This window comes from Chrysochloris asiatica, unplaced genomic scaffold (genome assembly GCF_000296735.1).
Source record: "Chrysochloris asiatica unplaced genomic scaffold, ChrAsi1.0 scaffold00140, whole genome shotgun sequence".
NCBI classification, from domain to species: Eukaryota; Metazoa; Chordata; class Mammalia; order Afrosoricida; family Chrysochloridae; genus Chrysochloris; species Chrysochloris asiatica.
In genome coordinates, this window is record NW_006408658.1 from 206,779 (window position 1) to 218,489 (window position 11,711).

General features: G+C 36.8%; 1 pseudogene; it reads left to right on the forward strand.

Annotated features, from left to right (window-relative positions):
* The first annotated feature begins 4,840 nt into the window (after window positions 1–4,840).
* Window positions 4,841–5,854, forward strand: LOC102818678 (annotated as a pseudogene).
* The last annotated feature ends 5,857 nt before the right edge of the window (window positions 5,855–11,711 follow it).

Genomic DNA, 11,711 nt, shown 5'->3' on the forward strand with positions numbered 1-11,711 from the left:
GTTGAATTCCCTCTTCTTAGACTCTGCTGCTCGGGTCTTTGCTGAGCAGATCTGTGTGCATGCATAGTAGAATCCTCTGGGAGTGGGGAATATGGTGTCCACTAGCTCAGGCACCCCCTCTAGTCATCAGAGTAGAGGTGCGCAGACAGTAAAAGACCAATGAACAGGAAAAAATGTTCACACCTTTATCTCTGACAATTGGTCAGACTTCTGAGGTGGGAACACTCCTCTGATCCTGCTCCTTCATGCCCAAGGTGGATGATCTAGCCCCTGCTAGCAGCCATAGATCAGAAAACACCACTTTTCTTGCTTCTGCTACAATTCTCACTAGCAGAATGCCTTAGATCCTTCTAAATATTCCTTTATTGTTAGTTTATGGGACTGTCTCCTGAAATAGCTTCCTCCGGTATTGTGTGTTATTACTGTCAGAGGTCTGTACCACACTTCTCCCTAATCTGCCATCAAACCCCTTCCCCCACTTTCAATTATTTATCAATACTGTCCAGCTTTTAAAAACCCCAAAGTAATCTATATTCAAATATAAATCTCTTATAATTCTAAATTTCCAACCTTTGCTCCCATTGTTCTGTGCCCTTTTGAGTCAAACAAAGGCTTGTAACTTGTATTACGAAGGGAGGGCAGAAGTGTATGTTCACTATCTCCAGGAATTTCTCTCATGAATACTTCCCTACCTTTACTAACTGGGTTACCAGATTACCTCTGCCTTCTACAGTTGGTGAAAGGACAAGAGGTAAGCGACATAAAAGGTTATACATGACTATTGATCCTGTCATCTTCTCAATGTTAGGCTTTTTTAGGCATGGGTCAGATCCTAATCCCTATGTCTTTCACATTTCATGGATATGAATTTTTCCTTTATAGATGACACACTGAATTCTAAGTCATTATCTGATCTCCTTAATTGCCTTTGTTAATTTTCTTCAATGTCTTATTAAATGTTTCCATCTTAGTTTGAGTCTCCTGGAAGATTTAGCTTGGGACAAGGTTTTGGTTGTGGTTAGTTTATTTGCGAGTTGATCAAAGAAAGAGGACAAGCCAATATAAGGTGTGTAATTAAGGTCACTGCTGAAACAGCTTGATACCACCTGGACATGTGGTATCAGAAACACAGAGATTGCCTTCTAGAACTGTATACGTAAAGGATGGGGAAGGATGTTTACACACTGAATTCCAGCCATCATTGAACTACCCCCACATCTGGGCTGTCCTTTCATGGAGGCTGAACAGGCTTTAGTGACTCTCTAGAAAGTTTTAGGCTTCAGAGGTAGCCTCAGGAATTAATGTGGAGAGGTTAATTGTTAACACTTGAAGTAGGAAACTGACAGTATGAGTTGGAACCACGCACTGGCAGTGGTTACTTAATTTCATTCTAAATTTCCATATATGAGAAATAAGGAAAATAAAATTAAGTAACTTAACAAAATTATTTAAATTGTGAGGATTAAATGTATGCGTAAAATGTTAACCATAGTTCTTGGCACAAAATATGCTCTGAAAGAATGTTGGGTTTTATTTTGCTGGTAGAAAATCTAACATCATTCGTTTTGCAGGTAGGGAAAAAAAAATTTCTAAAGTTCAGATTAGCAAGAGAAATAGGATAAGATTTGTAGTCTTTAGAGTATAATACCTGTATTCCACCACTATCCCACTATACTATAAAGGACTACTCAGGAGGCAACAGGCCCTATGAGGGAGTGAAAGACCATTTCTTACCTGGAAGTCCTCCAAACCTATTTATACCTTACATTATTGTCTATAGAGTTTTCAAGATACGTGTTGTCTAACTTTTGCTGCACTAATTAACATACAAAACTTAAAACTTCTTATTTAAAATTGAACTTTATATCAAGTTCCACCTCATAATCCCCAAGATACTTACTGACTTGTCTTCTAGATTCTTGTTGCTTACGTGCCATTGAGTTGATTCTGACTACAGTGACCCAGAATAGGGTTTCTGAGCAACAGTTGGTTGGTTTGAACCACTAACCTTACATTAGCAGTCCAGTTCTTATCCTACAGAGCCACACAAAGATTTAGAGATACCATAAAAAATACTTATCCATGAACAATATATAACAGATAAAGCTAAGGTTACCTTTCTATAGCTGAGGTTTAGGACTGAATATGCCTTAATTTGGAGTCATAGAATGGTGCTACAGGATAATCACTCAACCTTAAGGCAGGTTTGAACTGCAAGATAGGTGGTTCAAACTCACATGCTTTTCCAGAAAACCATATAAAAAGGTTGCAGTGAATCAGAACCTACTTTAAGATACAACAAAATACCTTAATTAGAAATATCAAAGTAATATTGGAACCAATATCTAGGTACAAGACCATTTTTATTATCCTTTAATGATTATTAATTAACAGTTACAGAACTATGCATGGGCATGTATGGAGAAACAAAATAATAAATTAATCACTTGAGAATTCATAGAATCCTATGTTAATTTAAATGTTCACTATCTACTCCAGAACATGCTAATGCTCCACAGTGGCTTTGAATTTACGTGTGAGTCTCTAGAATCCTCAGATATTTATCCCCAAAGGCAAACATTAATACAAGGTTGCTATATAACCACAATGATTTTATAATTGTTACTGAAAGCTGAGTGTGTACTTACTCCAACAGGTAAGAATTTTCTTTTTTGTGAATGAGTCTTATGTATTGATCATTTATCATTTGAGAACACATTACTCTCTAATGCTGTCTGTACTCATAAGCTAAGGTTAGGAAGGGAGATGTAATCAAGCAATCGGCTAGTAAGGAACTTTGATGAATTATTCTGATTCCACAATCTGTTTCATGTGAATAAAAAGGGATAATCTAAGTTACTAGGATACCATATGACAAGAAACTCACACAATCTTTCAAAAACGTCTAACTATTCATTTTGTTAATCAGTTTGCTATCTGTGAGATGCTCTGGGAATTTATTTTTAGTAAATACCTTGTCAGAAAAACTCACTTTGTTGATGTGTCTGAATGCTTTAACATTGAAGAAAGCTCAAGATACAAAGCCCAGAGATTTGGAGATCCTGTATAAACTTCTTAAATTTTTAGTTTATGCTATATTCAACTATATATTATGTTAAAAGTAACATTATTACATTCATCTGTACTCCAGTTAGAAAACATTATTACAGTAGAAGATTATTTTTATTAAATTGAAGAAATGCACTTTAATTATTTCCTAATTACCAATCATATAATGTTTGACACAGTGATTAGACTTGTATTTAAACTACAGTTAACCCCAAATTACCATGAAATACTCTTTTCGTTTTAGTACGTCTTATCATTCATGATATGTACTATATGCAATGTTGCAGTGCATAATTTGCTCATGTTATCATTTTCAAATGTTCACTTGCAGATGTTCAGTTTTATGATTTACTGTTCAAGACTCTGCCAGACAGCAGCCTATGAAAACTAAAATGAAAAAGGGGCATCTGAGTTATGCCAGAACCAATTTATGCTCAAGATATCACAGTGGAATCTCGCTAAAGTGGTGACTACTTTTACTTGATAAATTAATATTTAAATTTTTAATACTTTACAATAGGTGAATCTATTCATCCCTAAAAATTTGAAATTCTCTTATGTTTTAACATTATCAGAGCAAGTGTAATTCTATTTAAAACAAATAATCTTATTTAACCAACAGACATTTATGATATATAGCTATCTAGTCTCCTGCCATATTTGCTGCCAAAAAGCTTAAAAGATAATCTTAATATCCATCTACTAGCAAGTGCATTTGATTTTAAGGTATTATTTCAGTTTGGTAAGGTGGAGGGTCAGAGAAAAAGAGGAAGCCCAGTGAGATGAATAGGCAAGGTGGCAGCATCAATGGGCTCAAGTGTGGCAACAATTGTGAGGTTGGCCCAGGACCGGGCAGTGTTTTGTTCTGTTGTACATAGGGTCGCTATAAGTCGGTCCCAACTCCGTGACGCCTAACAACAACAACAACATTTTTTCACTTCATACTATAGTATATTTATTAAATGTCACACTTTGGATTCATATTTTGACTCCATACTTGCTATGTAATGTTGTCTAGCTTATATAATCTCTTTCATCCTCAATTTCCTCATCTATAAATTAATTAAGTACTTACTATTATTTTTTAGAAAATAAACTAAAACTATGTATATAAGCGGGAGTCATGATAGCATAGTGAGTTATGAGTTAAACTGATAACTGAAAAGTCACCATTTGGATTTAATAGCTGCTGCACTGAAGAAAGTTGAGGCTTTCTGCTCTGGTAAAGATTTACAGCCTCAAAAACCCTAGACAGGGTCACTGTGAGTCAGAATCAACTAACTGCACACAACCACCGCCACCATGTATGTAAGAGAGCTTCAAAAGTTCCTAGAGATATCTGATGTGTTCTCATTCTAATTTCCATGAATTTTTAGAGGTACTTTCTTATATAAAAATTCTTATCCCTATTATCATGTACTGAGCTTGTAATAAATGCTAACTTGATTTTTTCAAATTTTCATTACAAAACCTATGTTTTTCTTGTTTCTTGTACTCAAATTCTTTTCGTTTTAAAACCACTTCAAATGTGTTTTTAGAAAACACATAATAAGAGAAAGCATCACATACTGAGCTTCCAGATGTTTCTGCCAAAATTGATAAATACTTGTCAATCCATGTTCATATGCAATGGCACTTGTATGATGATTTATAATCCTTATTATAATGATATGTGTAGTAATGGAAATGCAGCCATTCGTAATTTTTAATGCATTTTTTTCTTTTCATCACAGATCTTTTTTGATGCCAGATACTTTTTTGATACTAGCTTATGGATTCCCTGGTGGATGGGAACCACACTGATGTGACAGAATTCATTTTACTGGGTTTAACAGACGACCCTACACTTCGGATCATCCTCTTCATGGGCATCCTATGTATCTATCTCGTGACCATATCTGGCAATCTCAGCACAATCATTCTGATCAGAACCTCCTCTCAGCTCCATCATCCTATGTACTTTTTCCTGAGTCAATTGGCATTGGCTGACATAGGCTCTTCAACCTCTGTCACACCCAATATGCTTGTGAACTTCCTGGTAGAGAGAAATACAATCTCCTATCTTGGATGTGCCGTACAACTTGGCTCAGTTGTTTTCTATGGCACAGTTGAGTGCTTTCTACTGGCTGCCATGGCCTATGATCGTTTTGTAGCAATATGCAACCCACTGCTTTATTCAACCAAAATGTCCACACAAGTCTGTGCTCTGTTATTCTCTGTGGCTTATATAGGTGGTTTTCTCAATGCTTCCTCCTATACAATTTCTTTCTTTTCTTTATTCTTCTGTGGACCAAACAGGGTCAATCATTTTTTCTGTGATTTCACTCCTTTAGTGAAACTTTCCTGTTCTGATGTAAGTATCTCTGCATTGGTCCCCTCATATTCTGCTGGATTCATCATTGTGGTCACAGTGTTTATCATAACCATCTCCTATATCTACATCCTCATCACCATCCTGAACATGCGCTCCACTGAGGGCCGCCACAAGGCCTTCTTTACCTGCACCTCCCACCTCACTGCGGTAACTCTGTTCTATGGAACCATTACATTCATTTATGTGATGCCCAAGTCCAGCTACTCAACTGACCAGAACAAGGTGGTGTCTGTGTTCTACATGGTAGTGATCCCCATGTTGAACCCCGTCATCTACAGTCTCAGGAATAATGAGATTAAGGGGGCTCTCAAGAGAGAGCTTAGTAGAAAAAGATTTTCTTCATGAGACCTCTTATTTCATAGAATTTTTTTCATTAACATTTCATTTGGTATTATTATTAACTGCCATTGAGTTGGTTCCTACCTATAGTGACCTTGCATAGGATTTTCTGAGGAGCAAATGATGAGCTTAAACTGCTGACCTTGTGGTTCAAACCAAGATTGCAGTCCAATGCATTAACCCACAGTGTCACACAGGACTACAATATACCATTAGTGTAATGTTATAAGAAATTTAGTTCTCATGGTCAAAATATCTACATATTATTAGCTGGTATGGGGCTTTGTGGTATATGTGGGGGTGGATTTTCAGATAGTAAACAAGAAACCAATACTTAACTCAAATGAATTGAAATGTATAATTAAGAAGCATAAATTGGTTTACATGAAAAAACTCTTAATCTACCTAAAATTCTTCTTAAATTTTATTCTATCTTAAAAACAATTTTATGTCATAAAACAAGTTTACTCTGCATATGAACTGTATGATTGTGTTCATTTTCAATAGCAAGTTACACTGAGATGAGCAAGACAAAAAGACTCTAGCTTGTCTTGATTGAGTACATTCTGAGGGAAATTTATAAACTGGTAAAAAATCTTTAAGATGATCTGCTTGTAGAAGTGTTATCTTTTGGGGATGGTCTCTGTGGTCTCATAAAATTGTCTTATGTTCCTGGGTTCTGAATGTAGCTTTGGATATAAGGGGTCTCCAGAGTCTAATAAGATGAGGCCTCTCTGACTAAACTGTGAATTGCTCAGTCAGCTCAGAAGATATGACTTCCTCTGAGGGAATGGGCAGGGTTCCCAAACTCATCAAGGAGTGAACAGAGCAAAAATATATGAGGATTTCCAGGAGATTTGAGCAAACTGGACATCATGGAGGCCTGAGGAACAAACTCATAGAGGGGTTTGTTTATGATCAGACCCACATCCTGCTCAGGAAACAAAGACCTAGAGCATTTGCCAGATATTGCCCCTCTGGAGAGGTTAAATTAACCTCTATAATGGGAGGCGTGCTGTGGTGCTGTGGGATAAGCATTCAACCGCAAGTTTGGTTTGAACTGAAAGACTGCTTCTTGGGAAACCCTATACAGGGTCAATTCGATGGCACATAATAACACCAACAACATGCTGATTAATACTTGCAAATAATGACACACAACAACTCCTGGATCAAGGAGGTTCAACACACAAGGAACATGAGTTCTAAAGGACATGCTCCACACCTGGCTCTTCCTCCATGGTAGTGAGATTCCCACACTCCGACCCTATTAACAACCATTCACAACTGAATCATCATCATCTTCCCCCACTTTCTCTTACCCAGACTCATCAGGAAAAAGTTGTTTGGTGGGAGTTTACAAAGACTTTGGCTAGAAGAGACATTTAAGAATTCACTATATTTACTTCTCTTTCCTGTCCCCACTTAATTTTCCAGACACAAATTCCATCTATGTTTTGGCCAACAGGATCATAGGGCAGGTTTTAGTTAGGCTTTTCTAGAGAAACAGAAGCAGTAAGAGATGTCTATCAGATCGATCTCTCTGTTGATTTCAAAAAGGTCATGGGAAACTTCTATTATCTATTAATTCCATTAATCTAGGAACCTTTCTAAATCCCCTAATTGATATAGATAGGTAGGTAGGTAGGTAGATAGATAGATGGATGGATGGATGGATGGATGGATGGATGGATAGATAGATAGATAGATAGATAGATAGATAGATAGATAGATAGATAGATAGATAGATAAGGTATTGGCTTACATGATTCCAGGACCCAGGAAGGCCAAACTGCTTAGGTTAGCAAAAGTTTTGACATTCCAGCAGTTTTAACTCTATTTTGAAACAGAATCTTTGTTCTTCAGGAAACCTCAGTGTTTGTATTTAAAGCCTTCAACTGCTTAGATGAGGACCACCTACATTTTGGATTAAGGTGAACTGATTTAAATTCCAATCACATTTAAATATCTTCATAGAACATCTAGACTAGTTTTGGACCAAATCACTGGCCACCACAGCCTAGCCTAGTTGATACATACAATGAACCATTGTTGTTGTTGTTGTTGTAAAGTGCCGTCGAGTCGGTTCACAATGAACCATTATAGGGCATTAATCATTTAAGTCACTCACTTAAAGAATTAAATGCAGTACTTAAAACTTCAAGTACTGTCTGGACCAGTGGAAATATATATGACAAAAATGTATGCATTCATGAAATATATCTTCTAGCACAGGAGACAGACAACAAAATTAGCAAGCAAATGATTGTTATGGATTGAATTGTGTACGCCTAAAATATCGATCGGAGTCCTGGTTTGGTCCTGCGGGTTACTGACTTTGGCTGCCAAGTCGGTTTGAACTGCAAGATCAGTGGTTAAAGTTCACCAACTGCTGCTCGAGAACGCTACACAGGGTCACTATGGATCAGACCTGACTGGACAGCACTTAGCAGCAAAATATCTATTGGAATCCTAATCCTTGTTCCAGTGGATATAATTCTATTTGGAATTACGATTCTCTTTATTATGTTAATGTATTAAACATTGTATTAAACACAATCCCTTCTGAGTTATAAAAGGAGCAGAGTCATGAGGACAAACTATCTGATGATAAAGATGGAGAGAGATACTGACTCTATAAAACCAGCAATTCCAAGGATGTCCATCAACTAGGCATCAAAATAGATAAATCAGAAATTCCCTCTAGAGCCACATTAGGATTTCTTGCCTCCTGAATGTAAGAAAATAAATTTCTGTTTTCAAGGCCACCCACTGTGGTATCTTCTGTTACAACAGTACTTGGTGGTTAGACAGACATCCAGTGAAGTGTTGAACAGCAGTAGTGAGTGTAGGTCTCCTTGCTATTTCCCCAATCTGAAGAGCTGAGGGTTTTTTTCATAAGCTCCTTTTACAGGTTACTTCTTTACCTTTCTTCCCCTTTCTTGATTTCTTTTAAATTATGTGAATATATTTAAGTTCAATTTAAATTTACCTACTATATTTAGTTACAATACAGGCTGTTATTCTCAAGATTGGCAGTTTGAAACTACCAGCTGTTCCATGGTAGAAAAATGAGGCTTTCTGCTCCTGTAATGATTTACAGCCTTGGAAAGCGTTTACAGTTTCGGTATAAGTCAGACCGACTCCATGCACATAACCACCACCACCACTATCATTTTAGGAGTCTTGATGTGGCACTATAGGATAAGCACTTGGCCACATGGTTGCTTTGAATCACAAGGTCAGTGGTTCAAACTCACCAGTTGTACCTCAGAAATCCTCTACAGGGTCGCAATGAGTCGGAACTGACTGGATGGTACTTAACAAAAACAACAAGAAGCATTTTAACTTTGCATTTTACATAAAATATAGAGACCTTTCAGATCTCTATTCTGATTTTTACTTTCATCAGTCTTTATGCTACAGTTGTTACATATGCTAATCTATGCAGCTCTCACAAGACAGTGTTATAATTTTTGCTTTACTCAGTTATATATACATTTAAAAGAATTATCAGTAGTACAATATATTTTACATTAGTCCAGATATTTATCATCTATCATTTTCTTCACTAACTACAAATATAGTTTTCTAAGTTGTTGTCCTAATGCTGAGCAACATATATTTTGCCTTACAGGTATGTTTTGTTTTGAGATCCGCTTCAGAGCAAAAAATTGGCCATTCAGATCATAAATGCTCAATAAAGAGATCACCCTGATCCCCTAGGCTATATTATTGTTATGGCCAAACTTGCGCCCTGTCAGAGGCCCCACCTATAGAAGATTACAGCTTCAGGGACTCACCCATGGCTATCACTGACTATGCAAAAAAAAAGGACTCTGATGAACTCTTACTAAGCTTTTCATCTCCTACCTAACTGTGGCAACAGCACCCTATCTTCTGCCTTGATTTGTGCTTGCTGCTGGATTTTAAGATTAATCACTTCTAATTTTACATTTACATACTGTAATGGTTAACATGTCAGCCTGAGGAGGCTGTATTTCTCAGTGTTTTTTCAGACACTGTGAATCATCCCCTTTTCTGAGCTGATCTTTGCAGCCAATTAGTTGAAAGAGGAGTTTCCTTGGGCTGTAACCTGTATTCATGATATGAAAGACTGTCTGGGCAAAGGTCACTCTCTCCTGCATTCTTTTCATCATCCTCTGTCTTCTAGTTCTTGGTATGTGAAAAACCAACTGCATGACCTGCAAATTTTGGGTTCACGTGAGCTAGAAGTCTCCAGCCTAACTCCAGCAAGTCTCTACAAATGTGTGACCCATTTCCTTGAAATAAATATGTCTATAAGCATTTATGTATATACTTCACTGGTTTTGCTCCTCTAGAGAACCCAACCTAAAATACATACCAATTTATCTGTATGTTAATAATTAATAACAAAGTATTTTAATTCACAACACAAAAAAATAAGGTCAAGTATGAAGTGGAAAGATCTGTCACATGCAGTTATATGTATGTTGTTGTTGTTGTTAAGTGCCATCGAGTTGATTCTGACCCATAGTGACTCTGAATAGGGTTTCAAGGAGCAGCTGGTGAGCTTGAACCAATCTTGCAGTTCAAATGACTTTGCAGTCTGCCACATTAGCCCACATATAATCTCCTTCTGTGTTGTTTAAAAAAAAGACATTTGCTGTGAATAAGTAATTGGTGTTCCAAAAGACTATTATGCTAAATCCAGCATCATTTCTATCACCAGAACCATATTTTCTAATCACTGATCCTTCTTCTTTGTCTCCAACCTTCACATTCTATCACCAGGAATTATCAATGCATCCTGATTGCATGTGTGGTCAATTTCAGACTGAAAAATTTGTAACATTTTTTAAAGTCCATTGTCATTGGCTCTAATGGTAGGTTGGTAAATTTGAATAATGGTGGTATTAACTGGTCTTCCATATGTTGTTGTTGTGATGTGCCGTGGAGTCAGTTCCCACTCATAGCGACCCTGTACAGGGTTTCCGAGGCTGTAAATCTTTATGGGAGCAGAAAGCCTCATCTTTCTCCCGAGGAACAGCTGGTAGTTTTGAACTGCTGACCTTGCGGTTTACAGCCCGATTCATAACCACTACGCAACCAGAGCTCCTTCGGTCATGAATATTATCTTATGGCAGACAGCATTGATATCAATATAGATCTTAATATGTTATTTTTGATGCTACATGATTCCTCTTGAATTTATCATTCCTGGCATAGTAAGTCATATGATTGTCAGATTCAAAATGGTCGATACCTATGAATTTTGTTCAGTGATGCCCAAGATATCTCTCTTTAACCTTTCCGTTTCATTTTTGACATCTTTCAATTTTCCTAGATTTATGCTTTGTACATTCCATGTTCTGATTATTAATGAATGTTTGCAGCTGTTTCTCCTCATTTTGAGTTGTGCCCCATCAGCAAATGAAGGTCCTGAAAGCTTTTCTCCAATCGCATCATCATGGTCCATTCTAGTTTGAAGAGGCAGCTCTTCCCCAGTCTTATTTTGAGTGCCTTCCAATCTGAGGAGATCATCTTCTAGTACTAAAAGCTTTTTTCAGTTTGATCTTATGTTTAAAAAATTAAAACAGGCAGTGGAATAACTGGGGATTTCGAATAAAGTGGATTTTCCTCTAGGGCAAAACCTACTGCAGAAGAGTTGCCTCATCAGAAAATAATCAAAACAACTATATTATGTGTTCATTTTATTTCTCTAAATTTTTCCCTATAGATTCTCTGGTATGTAGCCTTGTATGTGTAACCACTTTATGCTCTATCTCTAGCCCTGGGATAGATCAGAAGAGGCCTATGGGACTTGGCAAAAGTTTAAAAGCATATTGAAAATTGGCATTGAATACAAGGTAAAATATACACGAGGGAACCATCTATATTCTAAAATATATTTTAACAAGTTGATTTTCAGTTTCTTAATTTCTTG